Source organism: Schistocerca serialis, chromosome 2 (assembly GCF_023864345.2).
Source record: "Schistocerca serialis cubense isolate TAMUIC-IGC-003099 chromosome 2, iqSchSeri2.2, whole genome shotgun sequence".
NCBI classification, from domain to species: Eukaryota; Metazoa; Arthropoda; class Insecta; order Orthoptera; family Acrididae; genus Schistocerca; species Schistocerca serialis.
Window position 1 is genome coordinate 216,911,087 of NC_064639.1, and position 24,541 is coordinate 216,935,627.

At 37.4% G+C, this 24,541-nt stretch overlaps 1 long non-coding RNA gene across 1 annotated transcript; it reads right to left on the reverse strand.

Moving 5' to 3' along the window:
- Positions 1–18,666: 18,666 nt before the first annotated feature.
- On the reverse strand, positions 18,667–19,225 carry LOC126456959 (uncharacterized). Its single transcript, XR_007585417.1, has 2 exons — positions 19,042–19,225; positions 18,667–19,007 (listed from the first exon to the last, which is right to left on the reverse strand). It is a non-coding gene; the product is annotated as an uncharacterized LOC126456959 (long non-coding RNA).
- Positions 19,226–24,541: the final 5,316 nt, after the last annotated feature.

A 24,541-nucleotide genomic window follows, 5' to 3' on the forward strand; every position in this document is an offset into this window, starting at 1 on the left:
GCGACCACAATTCTTTTCCTCTTTTCTTTACTGACGTATTCTAACAAACACTGAAATTTACTTAGGAAATGCTCAGTTGTCACCTTCCCTAGGAGTCTATAAATTGATATTATAACAACGTTTTAGTCTTTAACTCAACACAACTTTCAAAAATACACTCTTCATTAAAACAATTGAAGTCACATCTTACATGGTAATCTAAATCAGAATGAATGAGTATGCATGAACCATCTCGTGACTTATTTATCCTACAAAAGTTGGTAGCTACCTCGAAATTTTATTTAAGATTTTTATGGTATCACTACTAAGCCAGTGTTCATTTAAACAAATTACTTTAACACTTAGAAATTCAGATAAAAAAACTTGTAGCTCATCTAATTTAGAGCTTCTGTCACATGAGTATTCAGCACTTAAACCATTTATATTACAATGCATTATATAGTTACTACTAAGATCATCAATTTTAGTTTTTAAAGACCTAATATTTAATAATGAGCCATCCTCACAAAAGGGTAGGTCTGGATTCTTCTGTAGCAGCCCATCACCTTGCTCACTTGGCTTGTACATTTCTTTGTCACTTTGATATTGTGTACTTACATTCACAGTTACATTCTTGATGGCACTGGATCTGGATGGTGCTGAAGTGATTTCCCTGGTGCCAGCCATAAAAAAATCACTGTTCCTCTCTGGAGCTTTCCTTGTTCTGGAAGACACATGTACAGCAGCTTGTTTGTCTTCCAGTATTTTTGGAGCTTGCAAAATTTGTGCATTTCTTTTTGGCTTGAACCATTTCGTAATTTGAGTTTGTTTCCCAGCTTGAATGTTACTTTCTGGCCTATTGGTTTTAAACCATTTCGTGATTTGACACTGATTGATGGCTAACCAGAGTGACGGACCATCCAAGGTCGAATTAGAGGGGTTCTATTGTAATTAAGCCTCTATAGCTCCAGCAGTGTTTATATATTTTGGACAATAAATAGCAGAAAGCTATTGTGTCATCGAATTTTTCTTTACTTTTTCCCATAAAGGCCATCCTCCTAAAATGTGATATCTTTTGACATTTCGAGTATTCTCTACAGTTATTTTGAAGTTTGAAGAATATTACATTCATTGTGCTTAATTTGCAATATTTGTCAATTGCTCTAACACATTCCTCGGTACTTGATCACCTTATTTTTGAAACTAGAAAACAATTTATCTAACTGACCTCTTTTGCCCACTTTTGCTTTGTTTTTCAGTTGGGATGAATGTATTTTTCATATTAACTATTGTTTGGATCTGGAATTCAGAATTATGACAGATGTTCAATGGAAAACTTCAAATAAGTTCAGTGGTAATGATTGTGATAGTAGCTGCACTTACTGCAACTGAATAGCACAACTTATCGTCTTAAAGTAACCTCCATTTTCATGTAGCATGAGATGTAGTCACTACAATTACCCATGCAATTGAGTAGTGTGCTTTGCACTGCAATAGCAAGAAAGTCACATTGTTTCTCATTTGTCTACAATAGCTGTTGAAAATGAACATTCAATCATAAAATACTATCTATTGGGAAATTCATTCTGTAATTTGGCTTTAAGTGGTAAAAACATCACAAAGCTGTTGACATTCACAGCAAAATTTGAACCATATACAGACTACATGTAATGACATGTGCATTATGACAACATATATGTTCAGGATGAACTGGCCACTTTGGATGTCGCTTTAATGCTGCACCCCCAAATAAGTCCAGGGCATGAACAGTAAATTTTTAAAGTATAATTCCAGCCATGGGCAGCAGTAAAGGCCGGCTTGGGTGGTGTGCTAATCAAGTAGGCCAGTAGACTGTATTGTTGACATTACATCAAAACATTCCAGGCAGACAGAGTTGCTACTCATCACAGCTGAGGTGTGTAGATCCACTAATGCCGCAACTCTGTGTGACCCAAGGATGAAGTACCATTTTGGAACTCAGAACACTTGCATGCTACTGAGGAACTCACACCTCCGAAATTTAGCCCCAGCTATCAACCGATGCTTGGATCGGAGTGAGCTTGGAAAAGCTGACACAGAAAGTATATGGCAAACCTGCTCATTTGCTTCCAGTAGGATTACATCAGAAGCATAGCTGTAAAGGTATAAATAATTGAGCTTAAGGTCAGAAGTCATTCAGTTGTGCCGCCATTCTGTCTGTATCTTGAAACGGGAAGAATGACAGGCTTTTGAGTTTCAGAGGAACCATGGCTACCATTTTGGTGGTGAAGATTGGCTGGTAACCTGTCCACTCATTAACTCACCAAGTTCCAGCAAAAGGCATGCCATACCTACAGCATGGCAGCTGTGAGACTGGGAGAAATCGCACTGACGTGAGGAACTGATTTCCAGCCAGCCTCTGTACTCTGACCGACAGACTGAAAAGCCATCTACAAATCGGAAGGGGGAGATGCACTCTCATGGCCCCCTAGCTAACTAGCTGTCGTCAGCCATCAGCCACCATCCTGGTGGGGATCCACATGGTGTCGCAGCAGCTACCATCGCGGCCCAGGACAACGGACATCACTAGTGTGATTGGGGCGACTGTGCATTCCGTAACTCCAACGGACATCACTAGTGTGATTGGGGCGACTGTGCATTCCATAACTCCTTCTGCAGGCTCACATTGAAGCTCTGAAACAGGTGGGAGTGCTATGCAAGGCTACATGAATAAATATCTGTCAATACTATCACTGGCTGACTACACATTCTGGCATGAATCTGACCTCTCCCTCACAATTTCTCTTGTCCAAGCTGCTGCGTAGCATGTCAGAATAGACCAGGTTGGTGCAGTAAAGTTTATTTCATTTATAATATAGACTCCTTTATCTTTTGTAAATGGTTCAGGTACACTTCATTATAAAGTGTGTTTCACCACTGAAAACAACGGAACTAACAGAAGGTATCAAAAACAATGGAATTAACAGAAGGTATCAAAATGGAAAGTGCTCAACATCAACTTTCTGGTATACTACCCAAAGAAATGATTAAGCTATGATTCACCACATTAATGAGCTAGGGCAGTTTCACACAAAAAATTTCACAATGTGCTTCACACTTCCAGAGCAAACTGGCTAAAAACATTGTTCTATCACATTGGGGTTGAATGCAAAAAGCCTGAACAACCACTTTTTGCAGTGTGGACCACTGCGAGCTGTGCAGGAAGAGTGTCAATGAGGTTCTGGAAGGCGCCAACAGGGGTGTGGAGGCCTGTAGACTCCAGTGAAACAGCCAGCTACAGAAGGTTTCTCAGTTCGGGATCCACGGCGTGAATGACCCAGTCAATGAGGTCCCATAGGGATTCGCAATTATATTTAGCTCCAGGGAGTTTGGGGGCCAGGGAAGTACTGTAAACTCATCCTGGTACTCTCTGAATCACGCACGTACACTGCAAGCTGTTACATGCTGCATTGTAATGCTGGTAGGTGCCATCATGGTGAGGAAAAACAATCTGCCTTTAGTGGTGCATACAGGGTGTCACAAAAAGGTACAGCCAAACTTTCAGGAAACATTCCTCACACACGAATAAAGAAAAGATGTTATGTGGACATGTGTCCGGAAACGCTTAATTTCCATGTTAGAGCTCATTTTAGTTTCGTCAGTATGTACTGTACTTCCTCGATTCACCGCCAGTTGACCCAATTGAATGAAGGTAATGTTGACTTCGGTGCTTGTGTTGACATGCGACTCATTGCTCTACAGTACTAGCATCAAGCACATCAGTACGTAGCATCAACAGGTTAGTGTTCATCACGAACGTGGTTTTGCAGTCAGCGCAATGTTTACAAATGCGGAGTTGGCAGATGCCCATTTGATGTATGGATTAGCACGGGCAATAGCCGTGGCGCGGTACGTTTGTATCGAGACAGATTTCCAGAACGAAGGTTTCCCGACAGGAAGACGTTCGAAGCAATTGATCGGCGTCTTAGAGAGCACGGAACATTCCAGCCTATGACTCGCGACTGGGGAAGACCTAGAACAATGAGGACACCTGCAATCAAGGAGGCAATTCTTCATGCAGTTGACGATAACCCTAATGTCAGTGTCAGAGAAATTGCTGCTGTACAAGGTAACGTTGACCACGTCACTGTATGGAGAGTGCTACGGGAGAACCAGTTGTTTCCGTACCATGTATAGCGTGTGCAGGCACTATCAGCAGCTGATTGGCCTCCACGGGTACACTTCTGCGAATGGTTCATCCAACAATGTGTCAATCCTCATTTCAGTGCAAATGTTCTCTTTACGGATGAGGCTTTATTCCAACGTGATCAAATTGTAAATTTTCACAATCAACATGTGTGTGGGCTGACGAGAATCTGCACGCAATTGTGCAATCACGTCATCAACACAGATTTTCTGTGAACGTTTGGGCAGGCATTGTTGGTGATGTCTTGATTGGGCCCCTTGTTCTTCCACCTACGCTCAATGGAGCATGTTATCATGATTTCATACGGGATACTCTACCTGTGCTGCTAGAACATGTGCCTTTACAAGTACGACACAACATGTGGTTCATGCACGATGGAGCTCCTGCACATTTCAGTCGAAGTGTTCGTATGCTTCTCAACAACAGATTAGGTGACCGATGGATTGGTAGAGGCGGACCAATTCCATGGCCTCCACGCTCTCCTGACCTCAATCCTCTTCACCTTCATTTATGGGGGCATTTGGAAGCTCTTTTCTACACAACCCCGGTACCAAATGTAGAGACTCTTCATGCTCGTATTGTGGACGGCTGTGATACAATACGCCATTCTCCAGGGCTGCATCAGTGCATCAGGGATTCCATGCGACGGAGGGTGGATGCATGTATCCTCGCTAATGGAGGACTTTTGAACATTCCCTGTAACAAAGTGTTTGAAGTCACGCTGGTACGTTCTGTTGCTGTGTGTTTCCATTCCATGATTAATGTGATTATAAGAGAAGTAATAAAATGAGCTCTAACATGAAAAGTACGTGTTTCCGGACACATAACATCTTTTCTTTATTTGTGTGTGAGGAATGTTTCCTGAAAGTTTGGCCGTACCTTTTTGTAACACCCTGTATAGTCCCAAAGGATAGATGGATACTTGTGCTGATCCATTGTGCCTTCCAGAATGAGCAGATCACCCTGTGAATCCCACACACATTCCAAGACTGTAATGTTCCCTCCTCCAGCCTGTACTCTTTGAATGATTGTTGCAGAGCATCTGCTTTCAGACATTTCACACGATTCATCTGGAAAGGCCACCTGTCGCCACACGGTGGATATCCAACTGCGGTACTGGCATGCTATTCGAGCTTTCATCACTGGTGAACAGCACTCACATGGGTGCATGAACCAGGCACCTGTGGTGGAGGCCCATAAGCAGCAACACTCGCTGAATAGTCGTTGACAACATACTGTAGGTAGCCCTTCAGTTCATGTGAACACATCAGTTGCTCAACAACTGCATGCTTATTCGACCACACACATATCTGCAACCATTTTCCACCCCTGTTATTATGGCCTACGGTGCACTGCAGTTTCCTTGGTGCTTGTTTTGCGTAGCACCATTTGGCCACGCACAGTATGGTTTAACCACAGTGGCGCGCGCACACACACAGTTTGCAAACTTAATAATTTCAGAAATGCTTCTACCTTTGGCCTGAAATCCAATGGTCATGTCGTTTTGTGATGTCAGATAGATCACTCCATTTCCACATTAGAACAAGCTTTCCATACCCTCGACAGGCTTTATGTACTCTCCCCACTGCTAGCAGTTATCTGTGAGTAGTTATTGCACACTGATGTTGACCACTGGTGGTGGTCACAATGTGACCGGACTGTGTATTTATGTAGATTGATCACAATGGAATGAAAAGCAAAACTATATGAACCATGTACCGTAGATTCTGAAAACAATATTCTCATGAAAATTGCGATCAACTTGTTACACAGTGACTGGCACTGTTGTGGAAGGTATCAAACGACAACATCAAGGCTATCTAGAAATTATATGTATCTTGGCAAGGAAAGAAATCTACGAGTTCTCTCAGAGTTGGCACCTGGAGTGCAAAGTTCTGGCCAAGCACTAATAATGAAGCATCCAGTTATCAGGAATCAGGTCCCAGCATTCTTACTCTGAAGTATGCTGAAGATTCAAGACAATGCCACTCTTGAACCTACAGTGAAGGCTGCTCAATGTACAAAGTGAGTCATTTACAAACATTTAGGATTACCTAATGTTATTTTATCTCAGAAAATGGCTAGTAATAAGAGCAAATTGAGAAATATAGTAAACTAAAATTCTTACAAAAGAATTTGCACGAGATTAGATATTTCCGTAAGATGTTTTCCTTCGAACAACTAGAAACTACAATTTCTCAGTTTCTAGAAAAAAAGTTGTGATTGTTGAAGGAAGTAATGGTAGTAATAAGGCTAGAGCACAACGCAGGTTTCATGCTACATCCATCACTCAAGAGCGTCAGTAACAAAACAACATAAAGCATTTACTTGACAGAGAAAACATTATGATCATGATACAACTGCCTGAATAATAAATATAATAATAATAAATAAATAATAATAATAAATATAATAATAATAACAATAATAATAAATAAAAGCTTGCAGCCACTTATTGACACTGTGTGGAGGGAAAGACTGATGTCAAACTTTACTGAAATCAGCCCGTGTCAAAATCCTGCATTTTTAGTGATCACCACGCTCTGCGACAAGTGCTAGTAAATGGGCAAGCTAGCACATGGAGTATACTAAAGAATGATCTACCTTAGGAAGCACTCCCAGTCCCTATTCTATTTTAACCTATATCCATGACATGCCTGACATGAACTCCACAAAATTCCAGTATGCAGACGACTTAGTATTAGTCTCCCAAGCAATGATATTATGCACTGTGAGAATACACTAACAAATGATCTGAGGAAACTGAGCAATTACTTCCACAAATGCACACTTTAGTGCAACCGAATAAAGTTGATGTTACTGCATTCCTCCTAAATAACAAAGAAGTCCATAGGAAGCAATATGTGACTTTTAATGGAATTGAAGTATTCCATAATTACAATACATTTAGGAACAATTCTAGTTTGGTCCTTTTTTAAAGAAACATGGGTCAAGGGTCAACCTACTTCACATGATTGCCAGAAGCAACTGGAATGCAGACACCAATAGTATACATTCTGCTGCACACAGAGCTGTGCTTTCTGCTGGTGGATATTGTGTCCCTGTGTGGGAAAACAGTACCCACACATGTTATAAAATTCATCTATAGGTAATGATGCCACGAGAGTTATTGACGATACTTTACATTCAGTGGCTACTTGGTCTATCTAATATTGCTCCACAATAGCTAAGCAAATGCAGCTAATGAACTTGCTCAAGAACAACTCTCCCTTGTATGATGCTCCACGAGATCCAACAATAACTTGTCTGAAATGATGCAAACCGCCCTGGATTGATTCAGAAAAGTATCAGTTCTTTTGATGTGACCTTTATGTGGTGACAAACTAAAATGGACCTCCACCCACCGGTGCTCACCTGGTTCAAGACTCCACTAAGATTGATGGATCCAAAGTGCCTCGTCAAACCTGGTTTGAAACTGAACTGCATTGGATCAGGTAAACATAGGTATAATTACACCTAGGTATAATTACACCTTGAGAAAGTGGGATTTCCATACATCTGCTCACTGAAGAGCAAACAATGTAACATGTTGTTAATGAGTGCCCATTTCACACACACACACACACACACACACACACACACACTCTAGGGGTAACAGATTACATCATGATCAGGGGGAACAACTTTTGTTACAGACAAAATATGTGTCGACATTAAGAAAGCTTGTATTATTATTCATGCAGGCATAGATATTCTGCAGTGCGTCTCTGCAATGTGTGTGGCCTAGCATCCAGTATCTGCTCCCCAAGAAACAGGTTAGGCCAATCAAAATTACAGTTCCTGATTTGCTTCTAAAATATCTTTCTCTACTAAGAGATATTGGTTTTAATATTTTCTTGTTGAAAATGATTCTCAAATTACTGGAAAGTAGTATGCAGATGCAGCACACCTCATTATTAGATCCTTGTAGTTCGGTGAAATCTCATCATGCCAGGGCTGGCAAATTCAATAAAGGGATGCGTAGCTTTGCCGGGAATTCAGCCAATGTTCAGTCTCTAATAAAAGTTGTTCCCCATGACATAATTTCTCACTTCATGGACATTTGATGTGAAACATCCTGTATGTATACACTGAGGTGGCTAAAGTCATGGGATAGCTTTATGTGCAAATACAGTTCGCAATAGTCATCTGTACACAAGGTATAAAAGGGCAGTGCATTGGTAGAGCTGTAATTTGTATCATGTGAAACGGTTTCTGATGTGATCATGGCTGCACGATGGAAATTAATGGACATTAAACACGGAATGGTAACTGGAGCTAAATGCATGTAACATGCCATTTTGAAAACTGTAACATAATTCAATATTCCGACATCCACAGTGTACAGTGTCAAGAGTATGCTGAGAACACCATATTCCAGGGATTACCTCTCACCACGAACACAGTGGCTGACAGCCTTTGCTTAACAACCGAGAGCAGCAGTGTTTGAATAGTTGTCAGTGCTACACTCAAGCAACACTGCCTGAAATAGCTGCAGAAATCAATTTGGGCTTCTGAATATAGCAGGTGAACTAAATAGAAACCTAGTCCCAACAGAGAATCATATAGCGCTCGTAGAAAAAAGTGTTCCGAGACTGTTACCTGAAATGCTCCTCCATGATACTGACAAGAGGGAGATTGAGTTAATAATTAAATCACTAAAGACCAAGAACTCTCATGGATATGACAGGCTATCTAGCAGAATACTGAAGTATTGTTCTATGTATGTTAGCCCAGTACTTAGCCATATCTGTAACTTTTCCTTTAGGAGTGGTTGGTTTCCTGACCGATTAAAGTACTCGGTAGCGAAGCCCCTTTATAAAAAGGGAGACGGATAATGTTGACAATTATAGACCTATTTCTATGCCATCAGTGTTTGCTAAAGTTATTGAGAGGGTTGTATATACAAGGTTACTGGAGCATTTAAATTCACATAATTTGCTGTCAAATGTACAGTTTGGTTTTAGAAATGGTTTAACAACTGAAAATGCTATATTCTCTTTTCTCTGTGAGGTTTTGGATGGATTAAATAAAAGGTTGCGAACGCTCTGTTGACCACAAAATATTACTGCAGAAGTTGGACCATTATGGAGTAAGGGGAGTAGCATACAATTGGTTCGCCTCTTTCTTTAAGAACAGAAAGCAGAAGGTAATTCTCCGCAATACTGAAAGTGGTAGTTATGTTCAGTCCCAATGGGGCACTGTTAAGTGGGGCGTTCCCCAAGGGTCGGTGCTGGGGCCACTGCTGTTTCTTATTTATATAAATGATATGCCTTTTAGTATTACAGGCGATTCAAAAATATTTCTGTTTGCTGATGACACCAGCTTGGTAGTGAAGGATCTTGTGTGTAATACTGAAACAGTATCAGATTAGATTAGATTAGATTAATTCTAGTTCCATGGATCATGAATACGATATTTCGTAATGATGTGGAACGAGTCGAATTTTCCAATACATGACATAATTAGGTTAATTTAACAACATACTTAAGTTAATATAACAACTTTATTTTTTGTGTTTTTTGTTTTTCTTTATTTTTTATTTTTTTTAATTTTTTTTTAATATTTTTGTTTTTTTTTCTTATTTTTCTTAATTTATATCTAAAAATTCCTCTATGGAGTAGAAGGAGTTGTCATTCAGAAATTCTTTTAATTTCTTCTTAAATACTTGCTGGTTATCTGTCAGACTTTTGATACTATTCGGTAAGTGACCAAATACTTTAGTGCCAGTATAATTCACCCCTTTCTGTGCCAAAGTTAGATTTAATCTTGAATAGTGAAGGTCGTCCTTTCTCCTAGTATTGTAGTTATGCACACTGCTATTACTTTTGAATTGGGTTTGGTTGTTAATAACAAATTTCATAAGAGAGTATATATACTGAGAAGCTACTGTGAATATCCCTAGATCCTTAAATAAATGTCTGCAGGATGATCTTGGGTGGACTCCAGCTATTATTCTGATTACACGCTTTTGTGCAAAAAATACTTTATTCCTCAGTGATGAATTACCCCAAAATATGATGCCATATGAAAGCAATGAGTGAAAATAGGCGTAGTAAGCTAATTTACTAAGATGTTTATCACCAAAATTTGCAATGACCCTTATTGCATAAGTAGCTGAACTCAAACGTTTCAGCAGATCATCAATGTGTTTCTTCCAATTTAATCTCTCATCAATGGACATACCTAAAAATTTGGAATATTCTACCTTAGCTATATGCTTCTGATTAAGGTCTATATTTATTAATGGCGTCATACCATTCACTGTACGGAACTGTATGTACTGTGTCTTATCAAAATTCAGTGAGAGTCCGTTTACAAGGAACCACTTAGTAATTTTCTGAAAGACAGTATTGACAATTTCATCAGTTAATTCTTGTTTCTCAGGTGTGATTACTATACTTGTATCATCAGCAAAGAGAACTAACTTTGCCTCTTCATGAATATAGAATGGCAAGTCATTAATATATAATAAGAACAACAAAGGACCCAAGACTGACCCTTGTGGAACCCCATTCTTGATAGTTCCCCAGTTTGAGGAATGTGCTGATCTTTGCATGTTACGAGAACTACTTATTTCAACTTTCTGCACTCTTCCAGTGAGGTACGAATTAAACCATTTGTGCACTGTCCCACTCATGCCACAATACTTGAGCTTGTCTAGCAGAATTTCATGATTTACACAATCAAAAGCCTTTGAGAGATCACAAAAAATCCCAATGGGTGGTGTTCGGTTATTCAGATCATTCAAAATTTGACTGGTGAAAGCATATATGGCATTTTCTGTTGAAAAACCCTTCTGGAAACCAAACTGACATTTTGTTAGTACTTCATTTTTACAGATATGTGAAGCTACTCTTGAATACATTACTTTCTCAAAAATTTTGGATAAAGCTGTTAAAAGGGAGATTGGACGGTAATTGTTGACATCAGATCTATCCCCCTTTTTATGCAAAGGTATAACAATAGCATATTTCAGTCTATCAGGGAAAATGCCCTGTTCCAGAGAGCTATTACACAGGTGGCTGAGAATCTTACTTATCTGTTGAGAACAAGCTTTTAGTATTTTGCTGGAAATGCCATCAATTCCATGTGAGTTTTTGCTTTTAAGCAAGTTTATTATTTTCCTAATTTCAGAGGGAGAAGTGGGTGAGATTTCAATTGTATCAAATTGCATAGGTATGGCCTCTTCCATTAACAGCCTAGCATCTTCTAATGAACACCTGGATCCTACTATATCCACAACATTTAGAAAATGATTATTAAAAATATTTTCAACTTCTGACTTTTTGTTCGTAAAGTTTTCATTCAATTTGATGGTAATACTGTCTTCCTCTGCTCTTGGTTGACCTGTTTCTCTTTTAATAATATTCCAAATTGTTTTAATTTTATTATCAGAGTTGCTGATTTCAGACATGATACACATACTCCTGGATTTTTTAATAACTTTTCTTAATATAACACAGTAGTTTTTATAATTTTTGATAGTTTCTGGGTCACTACTCTTTCTTGCTGTCAGATACATTTCCCTTTTCCGGTTACAAGATATTTTTATACCCTTAGTAAGCCATGGTTTGTTACAAGGTTTCTTACGAGTATATTTAACTATTTTCTTGGGGAAGCAGTTTTCAAATGCATTTACAAAAATGTCATGAAATAAATTATATTTTAAATTGGCATCAGGTTCACGGTGCACCTCATCCCAGTCTAACTGCTGTAGGCTTTCCCTGAAATTTGCAATTGTTAAATTGTTGACTGAACGTACTACTTTGAAGGACTGTTTAGTATTGCTGAATGGAGCTATGTCATATCAAGTAATTAGTTCATGAAATAAGTTCGTGGCTTGTGGAAAATAATTTGATGCTAAATCACAGTAAGACTCAGTTTTTACAGTTTCTAACTCACAATTCAACAAGAACCGATATTTTGATCAGACAGAATGGGCATATTATAAGCGAGACGGAATAGGTGAAGTTCCTAGGCGTTTGGATAGATAGTAAGCTGTTGTGGAAAGCCCATGTTCAGGATCTTGTTCAGAAACTAAATGCTGCTTTATTTACCATTAGAACAATATCTGAAATAAGTGACAGTTCAACACGAAAAGTAGTCTACTTCGCATTTTTTCATATGCTTATGTCATATGGTATTATTTTTTGGGGTAATTCTTCTGATTCAAAAAGGGCATTTTTGGCTCAAAAACGGGCTGTTCGAGCTGTGTGTGGTGTTAAGTTCGAGAACCTCTTGTCGACCCCAACTCAATAGTCTGGGAATTCTGACATTGCCCTCACAGTATATATTTTCTTTAATGTCATTTGTTGTTAGCAATATTAGCTTATTCCCAAGAGTTAGCACCTTTCACTCAGTTAATACTAGGCAGAAATCAAATCTGCATGTGGAATGCACTTCCTTGACTCTTGTGCAGTATTCTGCTGCATCCGTTTTCAATAACCTACCACAAGAACTCAAAAATCTCAGCAGTAGCCCAAACACTTTTAAGTCTAAACTGAAGAGTTTCCTCATGGCTCACTCCTTCTATTCTGTCGAGGAGCTCCTGGAAGAGCTGCAAAATTAAGCAAATTCAAGTGTTACATTGTTGATTTTCTTTATTTAAACTTACGAATTGTCGCCTGAATATGTGACTTATATTTCATTTTATCTGTTTCTACTATCGTGTTATAATTTCATGTATTGACTCGTCCCATGACCATGGAGACTTCTGCTTAATTTGGTCCCACGGAACAATAAATAAATAAATAAATAAACTAACATATCTGTTACAACAGTGTGGTGAAATTTGGCATTAATGAGCTATGGCAGCAGATGACCGAAGCCCGTGCCTTTACTAACAGCTTGACACCATCTGCAGTGCCTCTCCTGGGCTTGTGACTGGAAAACCATGGCCTAGTCAGAAAGTCTCAACTGCAGTTGGTATGAGATGATGGTTGGCTTTGAGTGTGGCATAGATGTCATCAATTTGTGGATCCAAACTGTCAACAAGACACTGTGCAATCTGCTGGTGGCTCCATAATAGTGTGGGCTGTGTTTACATTGAATGGCCCGGATCCTCTGGTACAACTGAACTGATCATTGACTGGAAATGGTTATGTTCGGCTGCTTTGAGACCAAATTTGCAGCCTTTCAAGGACTTTGTGTTTCCAAATAATGATGGATTTTTATGAATGACAATGTGCCACGTCACAGGGCCACAACTGGTTTGAGGAAATATTCTGGACAATTCGAGCAAATGTTTTGCCACCCAGATCACCCATCATGAATCGCAATGAATGTTTATGGAACTTAACTGTACACAAAATCCTATGACTTTTGTCACTGCAGTGTATAGAGAGGATTAGTTTTACTGCAGAAAACAGCATTCGCATGTTGCATTTGAAGTAACATTATACAATGGATCTTACTTTATGTTGCTTTATCCTCGGTCCATAAATAAAAGTTCTCTCGTGTCACAACAATATGACTTACAACATTCACAACCTTCAATTTCTATGCTTTCTGTAGCAAGTGTTTTGATATCTGTCTATAGAAGGCAATATGCTGTAGTTTTACTGCACAGGATAGTGCAGTAAATATGAAGCTAGTGCTTTGTGATGATTTCAACATCGATTTTTCAGAAGACACGAATGAGGGAGTTGCTTTTATACACATGACCAACTGATTCACTGTAAACCCCACAAGACATTATCCAACAATATCAATAGAGTGTACAAATTCCATCACTGACCAAATACTCGTCAATACACAAGCTGCTAATTCACAGGCAGTTTACTGAGCATGGGTTATAGCTACTATGTATACAGATGGGAACATATAGTATTGCTCTGAATGTTCCATGTTTATTCTTTTATGGAACTATCTTATTCGCCTCTTGAAGACATGAAAATTGCTGCAGAACAAGAATGGACACAACTACTGTACCACGGGCAATTGTGTAATATTCCTAATCATCTCCTATCAAAGAAGCATAATTAACTTTATTGTCATACTACACAATAAGATACTAAAGGAAATAAAAATGCTACACATCCCATTTTTAAAACAAAACTGAAATCATTTCTGATAAAGCACTGATTCTATTCTTACAAGAATTTCTGCACATGTAAAAATAAATATTACTGAAACAATTGCTGATAAACTTAGATTGTAAGAGTGAGCATGTAATTTTAATTTTCCTATTGTTTTATTGATGCTACATATTGCTGTATCCTTATTTTGACCTGTTCTTAAACTATTACTGATAAATTCTGATTTATATACAGTGAAACATCTATATAATGTTTTTCAAGGGACCACAAATTCTGAACACTGTATAGAGGAAAACATTATAAAGAGGAAGGCTTCCAAATAATAATTATAGGGCATTACTGAAGATCGGGATACCACTAATCAGCTCTGACAAATGGTGCCATAGATGACATTTTAAATTTTCACAACACTGTAATATGATATTCATTTCAAATGATCAATGTATCAAATGATTAGTTTTTTGTAATTAAAACATGGGGCCCAGTAGGTGGATGGGTGAAAGTAAATGGCGCCAAAAAGATCGCAAGCAGAATGTGTGTCACATGTCACGTGACCAGGTTCTTCCGCTGACATATGAAACACGCTGAGCATGGGCTTTCCGAGCCGGTGCAAACTGTGAATCCACAGAACGGAAAACGATGCGTCTACATCCAGTCAAACGTTATGAAGAGGTAAATAATTGACCAGGGTTCCAAAAGTATGAGCATTACATGGAGGAAATTGTAACAGAGGAAACACAGTAAAGAGGAAAATTTAACATTGGTTATATGGGCTTTTAGTCGGGAACGAAAAAAACAGATGTAACATAGAGGAAAACATTATATGGAGGAAAGTTATAAAGAGGTTTCACTGTATACACTTTCATGCCCTTTTTGCTGATACTAAATGTAACTGCATGCTTATTTTAGCCTGCCCAATATCAACTGTACAATATGTGCTGAATGATAAAAGCAGACCAATAAAAATCCAATTCAAATTAACTCTCAGCTGGCGCACCTCAAGCACATGACTGCTACCGATAGCCTCTGTGTAAAGACTGTTCAATAGTCTAACCAAATCTGCCAGAAATCGCAGTTGTCTGCGTGAGTCATGCCTGCTTGTTTGAGTGTGAGTGTGTGTGTGTGTTTTTGCCTTTCTTTCCTGAACGAGGCTTTGGTTGAAAACTCAAAGTGCAACAATCTTTCTGTTGCGCTTGTCTACAATTCAATGTGTCATCTTTAATGTGAGCAGCAATGTAACCTACTCATAATTGTTAACACACAACTTATTCACATACATGTTTCCATAATTAAGTCTCTACAAGTCCCTGTCTTACTGATGCACAGCTACTGTCTCACTTGACATGAAAAAAATTTAACTATCTGTATTTCACCAGACAAAGTGTTGGTTCTACACTGAAAACCCAATAGATGATTATTGGCCTTGAATGTTAATGAATCTCAGCAGTATATGTAGTTAATGAATTATATATACCAAAAAGCAGTATCACTTGCATATTAAATGAATGCAATTCTTTTTGATTTCTTCATTGGTGTTTGGTAAAAATTAACAAAAAGGAAGATTAAATTAAAGAGTACTGTTTATTTTTCATTCCGAGTGCACCATTTGTTTTAGACCTGACAAAACTTTATGAGAGGTGTACAAGAAAACGGAAGCAGGTTCACAAGAATGTGGCCATCACAGGCACAGTAAATGCTCTGAAAGGAGAAGAATGGAAAAGGAAATTTACAGTGTTCTCTTCAAAGGAACTGTATCAAAATAAATCTTCAAAGATTTCAAAAAACCGAAAATCTAGACGATCTGCAGGTGATTTGAATCTATTCTTCCCAAATGCAAGTCAGCCATCTCACTTGAATATCGAAGAACAAGCCTCATTACAATTTAAGGACATATTTTTGCAGCACAAAATAAAAGAACAAGAATCAAGCCATACTATACTTAAGAGAAATAATAAGTGATGCTCGTTCAAAGATTGTTTAAGAGATTTTGACACTTTGGGATCTTGTTTCTATATGCTCCAGAGATTTTTCCTGAAAATTAGTTTAGCACTTTTGAGTCTAAAGTCATGTGCTTGTCTTTCATACTCACTTTTGATATCAGCATTTGATCTTTGCTTTCCAATCCACTCTTCAATATAGGGATGTCTTGTTTCGATCCATAAATGTGGTAGCTAAACTGTAACAATGCCATTGGAATGGGCAGTTGTTTTCATGGTTGCAAAAAATCAATGAGTATGTTTGTATTTACTGTTTTTGTAGATTCCTCCAATACTCAATTCTTGCTGAAGCTGATCATTTCGCTAAGAATCAGACAGAACCCCTTTAAAGATATCATGGACAAGCAAATTTTGAGAAATAATTGTGGCTATAAAGGAAGATATGTGGGGAATAATTTCCCACAATTCTTCCACAGATGAAAGGCCATTACTTGGGTCTCTCTGAAGCTGGTGATACATCAAGATGCAAGTTTAACACAACAAAAGTGAGACGAGTCCTAGTCACATACATATAGTTTTCCTACAACTGAAAATGGTGCAATAAAGCCTACATGATGAGATCATCCCAGCCAAACCTGCCGAAAGATTGTTTTTCCATGGGCAGACACAAAATCCAATGACTTGGAATCTACCAAAAACTGTTCTTGAAGGTGTGTAGACATTTAAACAGGTGCTCATGATGATATTCTCACCTGTAACTGTGGAAATATGTAAGTATTAAAAGCAATAAAAATTAGGGATCATTTCTGATGAGAACATAGTCTTGGGTCTTTGTCATTCTGATTAACTGCAGATTGCATAATGGTGAAATGTTTCTGACAGACATGGCGAAGTATGCAAGACAGGTGATAAGACTATGTTAAAGAAAGCCAAAAGATACACTAGATGCAAAACACAAACTGTATGCTGCAGATAGCTTTTAATCATCTGTAAGCTTTAAAAGGCACTTCTTCTTCTTTTTTTTTTTTTTTTTTTTCCCCTCCAGGACCAACATCTTTTATTAGAATTGTCCTTTTTTCTCCAAGCTATTCAAAACAAAATAGTGAAATTGTGGATGCTTCTAAACTGTAGGCATCCTCAACTATGGAACCCAACAGAAAATGAAATTTCCCTTTAGTTTCTCCTCAATTACAAATTAATAAAATAAGGTGTCAATTCCTGATCCTTCACATCTAACACAGCACTTTTTTTAAATTATGCAACTTAAACAACATATTTCAGGTTCAGTATAATACTTAATCCACTACAGACAACAGAAATAATATTGCTATGTATTCAATAGGCTTTTCACACATGGGGCAAATACTTAATGTAAAATTAGTGTGGTCTGTAAAGAGAAATACACATCATGTATTCTAGTGGTGACGAACTAAGAAGGCTTATGTATGAAGAATTCTGCACAGTGAAGGATGGAGTATACTTCGAGACAGCAGGGCTAGTGTGCTCTTTGTCCTCTCCCACACCACATGTTCCAGCCACTGCCTATCCAGATAACTGGCAATACTGGGGTGAGTGCCACACCAGGTTTCTGCTTATGACTCTACCTAGAACAATTTATATGCTAAGAAAACTATCACTGTCACTTCTTAAAGCTTAATGTAATACTTCTTGTCTATACTACCCTAAAGCACAAGCTACAGACCTGGCAGAACAACAATGTTGACTAGTGTGTGTCACGTGGTACAGTGCTCCTTGATGAAGTTCATCGACCCGTCACCCAACTTTTTTGTGCATGTCACTACTATGGTAGGTGTTAATGTTGCCAAGCAAAAAGGACAAATATTCCTCTCCAATGTGTATTTGCACAATCCTTTGTGTTTACCTTCAGTACCTTTTTTATCCCGAGATAAACCAAATAAGGCAGAATACTAACTTGGCTTTGATGGAAAATTTTGGAAAGTCATCTATTCCACATAATAATTATATTTGTTACATTTATTCTACAACAGTAAAAAAAATTCTGAATGAGAATTATTATTATGCTTTACAATACAAATACAAAAACAGCAATTGCATAAGAAATATGAGAATACTGCACTGATTTTGAACATGTAATGATCATCATCATCTGACAAATTGTGTACCCAAACCTTGCACTGCTACTGACAGTAACTGATGTAAGGCTTTGCCTTACACAGGACGGATACTGTATTTCTGTTATATAACTGTATATAATACCTGATAAATAAATACTGAAAAAGTATGTATGTTACACACCGAAGAAAAATAATCTCTAGGTGAAAAATAAATTTTCAATTTCTGCTTGCAGTGCATAGGTAGCATCGTAAAGACACAAACATTTCCAGTCTCTCACATCATTGCAGGTGGAACATTTTACCAACACATGCTATTTATTTTCCATTATGAACTATGATAAAGATGAAACCTGTCCTCTAACATAAGCCTCTAGGAAACTAGAGAGCTTCATCAAGTTAAGAATGAATGAAGGACACATCACAAAAAATAAGCTTATGATTAAGAGTATATTTTCATTAGAAATATGACAATCAATAAGGACATATTAATATGCTACCTGTACATGGGGGTGATTAATACAACCACAACCATACAATGAACAGAGTACTCTCAACAAAATCAACAAACACAAATACACAATTTGTACTACATTTTCTTCAGAGGCAAATGACATTCCTGAGACACTATTTTCGGTACAGTGGGTACACGGTTACAAGGCCATATATCTTAGACATTTAAATAAGAAACTGAACTGTTCTAGAAACCACACTCTAATACTACACAAATATTCTTAACATGTTTATGATCTCTCTCTCTCTCTCTCTCTCTCTCTCTCTCTCTCTCCACACACACACACACACACACACACACACACACACACACACACACACACACACACGGCAGAATACAATAACAAAGATAAAGGTACCTTCAATGATAAAATACATAAAAAAGACATATATAAAATGTAAATACAACTGTCTACATTGTGTGCAATAGATCGTACCCTACTTGCCAACCAATGAAAATAGCACACAGGTTGAGCAGTAAAACCAATAATTCATGAACCAAATGACTTTTCTTACAGAACTTAAAGGGTGGGGATAGGAACATAGTAAACCAGTACAAAGAACCTCGTACTCCTGTAACTGTTTCCCGAGCAATGCAGAACGTCAAGGCTTCAGTATAAAGATATGATTTGATTTTACATCGATAGCATGGAGTTATTAAGATATTTGTTTAACCCTGGAGATTACAATATAAACGTATAGGTGGTCACACATGCTATTCTACCTCTTCTATTTATAATACAGAACAGGTCTTACACAGAACTAATTTCTACGTTCATGTTGGCCAATACAAGAAATATGTCAGTCAGATGACTTCTGCTGTAGGTGAGCAATTTTATAACATCACCATTAAATCAAAAACAAAGCTTGATCTTCCACTGCATCAGAGCACAAAGGAGTGAGATCTGTAGCTCAAATCAACTTTCAAACTTCATCCGATTACACTTTCTATCTTTCTCACTAGTTGTCTTGTTAGATAATGATCATTAATGACTCTATGAAGCAGGTATCTTTCACCAGAGTCACACAAGAAAAGGTGGACACTAATTCTGGTGACAAAGAGAACAATTGTCTAAGGATAAATAAATAAATGACTGTCTTGGGGATGATCCAACTGTGTATAACTTTCGCTGCACACTTATTATACTTATTAAAGCAGCTTCTCATTTTGCATTACGTGACTGAGCAGATCTTGTTCCAGTGGCAATGAGTGGAATGTTTTCATCCAAATGTTTGCTTGTAATCCAAAAAACCTAATTAAAGTATCTGCTGCTTAGAATATTTTGAATGTGTGGTGGATGTTCTTATAAGTCGGTCAACAAACACAGTGGTGCAATCACTGGATGCAGATAGTCACACATCAATTTTACAGCTTCCTGTATCCTGATGCAGCATGTGACATCTCATATCTGCCATCTTTGACAAAATGACACTATTATGAAAGCTCTGAATGAAGTATTTCCTGAATATGACATCACCAACATAGAAAAAATCCTATCTGTTCATTCAACTGGTCATGTTGCTTGTAACTGGATTATTTGTGCTGCTTAATAAGAACATTTTATAACAAAAATACATCAGAGTTGACAGCCCAAAGAAAGTATCTACTGAGATTAACACAACACTAGAATACAATGTTACTATAGGTTATTTTACACTTCAAAATAATGTTACAAAAGTATGACACACAAAGGACATCATTCTCAGAAAGATATATTAACAATTAATTTGTCCTTTTGCACCTGTGAGTGGTCTCAACAACATTCACACAGCTATTTATATTAAAAAAATTATAACAAGGGAGTTGACAGATCTTTTAGTCAGATCTTGGGGACTATCACTAACAGTGGAATACAAACTTCTATCTTAAAATTTCAGAAAGGTCTATAGCCTAAAATATCAATTACACATTCATCATGACAGCAGAGTCCCACTGTTGCTTGGAAAAATTTGACAATGATCACTAGGAGAAAATATTGTTTTATTTTCTGCAGCATTTTGTTTTCTTAGTAGCCTCTGTGGTGAACTTCGCAGAAATGCCTGAACCTCGCTGCACAAGTTCTTTTGTATTTTGGTCAGGCTCTTGATACCCCCAAAGTCCAAGTGCCTTATTTTTATTGTATTACATCATAATGCTGATCTTATGAAACTTCAGTTGCATATTTAAATACCCCTTTCCAATATCACAGTAATGCACCTGCTGTATTATTTTTGATCCTATACAAAACTTTATAAAGTATAAACAAATAGCCACAAAAGCATTTTATTAAGTCTTGTAGGTCAGCACTCTTGTTCATTTGCACGTTTACTGACTATCATTTCTAACCCTGACCATCTTCTTATCAATGACACATCACTGCCTATTAAAGAATTTGAAATTGCATCACTGGATGCCAATGTTTACGTTAATTTCCCCTTTCCTTCACCATGTCTTCTTCATTTGGGTTTCTAATTTTTGTTTTTAGATCTCTCCCTCGTCATCTCTGGCACATATCATTTTGTACGTCATTAACCCTCAAGTTGGTGCATCTCTGTATAAAATGTGCTCTTCGCAAGTAACATTATCTTGTACCATTCCATTGCTTTACGTTTTGAGACTATAGCTATTCCTTCACCATTGCTTCAGTTAACACAATGATTAGTTGCATTTTCACACATCCAAGTGAGCAGAAGTAATACAAAATAAACAGTGAGCTAGGTGAGGAAAAAATGCATGATCCGTACAAGAAAATGACCCAGATTCTGAGCTAGCAGCACAATCCCACAATGATCCAGTTATCTAAGAGACAATTAGTAATCAAATAAGATGTTGGCATGAATATGATGCAACTGCACTTTTTAATGCTTCGAGTGGGTCATTACTATGAGGTAAAAAACACTTGTATGTGGCAGCAGAGTGATGTAATTAAAATTTATTTTATTATTTTTTAATCAAGCAGTGATTTAGCTTATATAATGGTTTATTTAATCACTGTTTAGTTAAACTAAGATTATTTTATGATTTTGCTCAGACATACTTAATTTAGCAACATGAAGGCAGCTATTCATCAAATGTACAAAGTACACTGTGCACCCACTCGAGGATTAACAAAAAATCAAATTGTCATAGTTACAAATTAGCCTCAGAATTACATCAAAATGTGTCACTATATATTGAAGTATAAAGGGAAAAAAATCTTATATTACAAAAAACACAACACATCACAGACTCCACAACTGCTGATAAGTACCTATTACTACTCCAACTTGTTAAACATTGCCATCAATTCACATAGAAAGCTAATATTAATACAATCCAACCTATGAATTTATTTTAAGGCAAATCCACAATAAGCATTCGCACAACTGATATATGAATCTGTAATGAATCATGTCTGCTCCAATACACATACAACTTTTCTGTACACTTTCTCTCTTCAGTCAAATACAAGCAAACTCCAGAACTCTGGCACACAAAGTAAGCAACATTCAACACATGTAAAGCATCTGTCACCTAAAATAAAGAAATCTACTGCCTTCAAAATGATTACTTTTAATCTGCAGGAGGGAAAAAAAACCACAAAGTCTTCCTACGAATTCACAACTAAATCTTGGTTTTTCAAAAATATTCGTTTATAAGTTGAAGGCTGTGCTTAAAACTCAATCACAGCAACTATTCAAATTAGTTTTATATTTTACACACAACTATCACCGGTAAATACATTACAACTTACACTAACCATACCTGAAACTTGGTGCCCAACGGTTAATCACTAACTTCCGGTTTTCGATAGTAGCATTACTTCAGTGAAACATTTTGTATAATAGATTCATAGGTCACAATAATAATAATGACTTATTATAAGAGAGCAATCAAAAAGTTTCCATACGAGAGCATTGCTGCAACGTATGTATAACATAGTACAACACCATTGTGGATATATAAGCACCAACATGCAGCCAAAGGATTAGTGTGGCATTCATGTCTTTCTGACACACGTGTACTAAATGCGGAAACTTGAAATATGGTAATGTTATTACCAAATGCATCCAATTGTTTTATTGGCTGGTGAATGACAAATACCAACAGACATCCACCACAGAATGAAGAATGTGTAAAAAACCAACTGTGACAACTGGTGCTGCTGCTTGATGATAACACACATCCACATATCTCAAATGTCACTAATGTAGAAGTTGTACCAACTGAAATGGGAGACTCTCGAGTGCTCGTCCTATAGACCTGATCTCTCCCCATGCGATCATAATGCCGTCAGTCCCTCAAGAGGGGCCTTGAACAGTTGACACTTCCTGTCGAGGAGGATGTGCAACAGGCAGTTATCAACTTCTTTATGCAGCAGGACACGAAGTTTTACCAATCAGGTATCTTCAATCTTGCACCATCAGTGGGATGATTGTCTCAATGTTCACAATGATTTGTACATTATCAGCAAACCGATTCTGGATTATACGGCCATCAAATGGAAACTTTTTCATCCCCCTTTACGTTTTCCAAGAGTTTGTGATTTCCAATACAGAGGACTCCTGTGATAAACAATACAACTGATAATGACTCACGCATGGCCTAAGTGAAGATTCCGAGTAAGTTTTTTAGGAGCACCACCCTATTTGAAGTATCAAACCTTAAAGCTGCTGAGCTGAATTTAGATCCACACTCTCTTCAAGTCTTTCTTCCCAATATCAGGTACACTTTCAGATTTCAAATTTTAAACACTGTGATTAATGTAAGCAATGGAAATGAAGACTAGATTTATTAGTATGACACTTTTGGATGATGAAGTGTGTCGAGCACAACTAACAAAATTCAGACATCGAAGTGTATTTCACTATCTGGCACAAAGTCCTTGGTTGCTGATATGAAAGCAGTATTAGCATAAACTCTACATTTAATAAATTATTTCATCTAAAATAATTATTTTTCAGTAATAAATCATTACAATAGTCAAAGGCTTTAATACTGTTATTAACTTGAATTTAACTATATCTGAGATTCATATAAACTATCAATTTTTCCCAAAAGACAGAGGCTTAAATTGCACAGATATATTGTGATGTTAAAAAACCACAAACCCTAATATATTTGAGCACAGTTCGCAAGTGAAAGGTATACCGAGCTCACAAATGGCAGACGTTGAACAAAAGTTGTCCAAAATGACAACAGCTGTCAAAAAAATGATAGGATTGGCAGCATAAACCTTCACCTGCGGCGCGTGTGCGTGCCCTCACACAGACAGAGAGAGAGAGAGAGAGAGTTATACTGTAAACAAAACTGCAAGACTTTCATTGTTGGAAGACAAACAGGTTTACAAAATGCCTCACTGGAGAACACACTCTGTAACTCAGATGGAGGGGAAGCAATGCAGATCAAATCAATTTCTATGATCAAAGACTGGGGAACGTTCATATGTAGTAAACTGATCTGACACACTGTCTGTATGATGTACCAAATCAGATGAGGGAATTGTGTAAATGCAAATGAGCATAATTTATGTTCATATCATCTTTGAAAATACCTGCAGTACTGAGTGAATAGGCAGCATACAATCAGAAGTGATGAGGAGTAGTTATAATGCAATAGTGTAGTAGATGTTAAATTAATTAGCTTTATAGACTGTGACAACTATTGTAACACGCATGCAACTGCAAACGAATTGTAGATTAAGTTCTTATTTCGTGTATAACAGGAAAGTTAATCTGTGCCTTCACTTCTCAGTCACATTAATTGGGCGATGTTTCAGACAATGTAACTAATGGGGTTTAGCATTAGTAATTTCAATTAGAGATTTTTATACA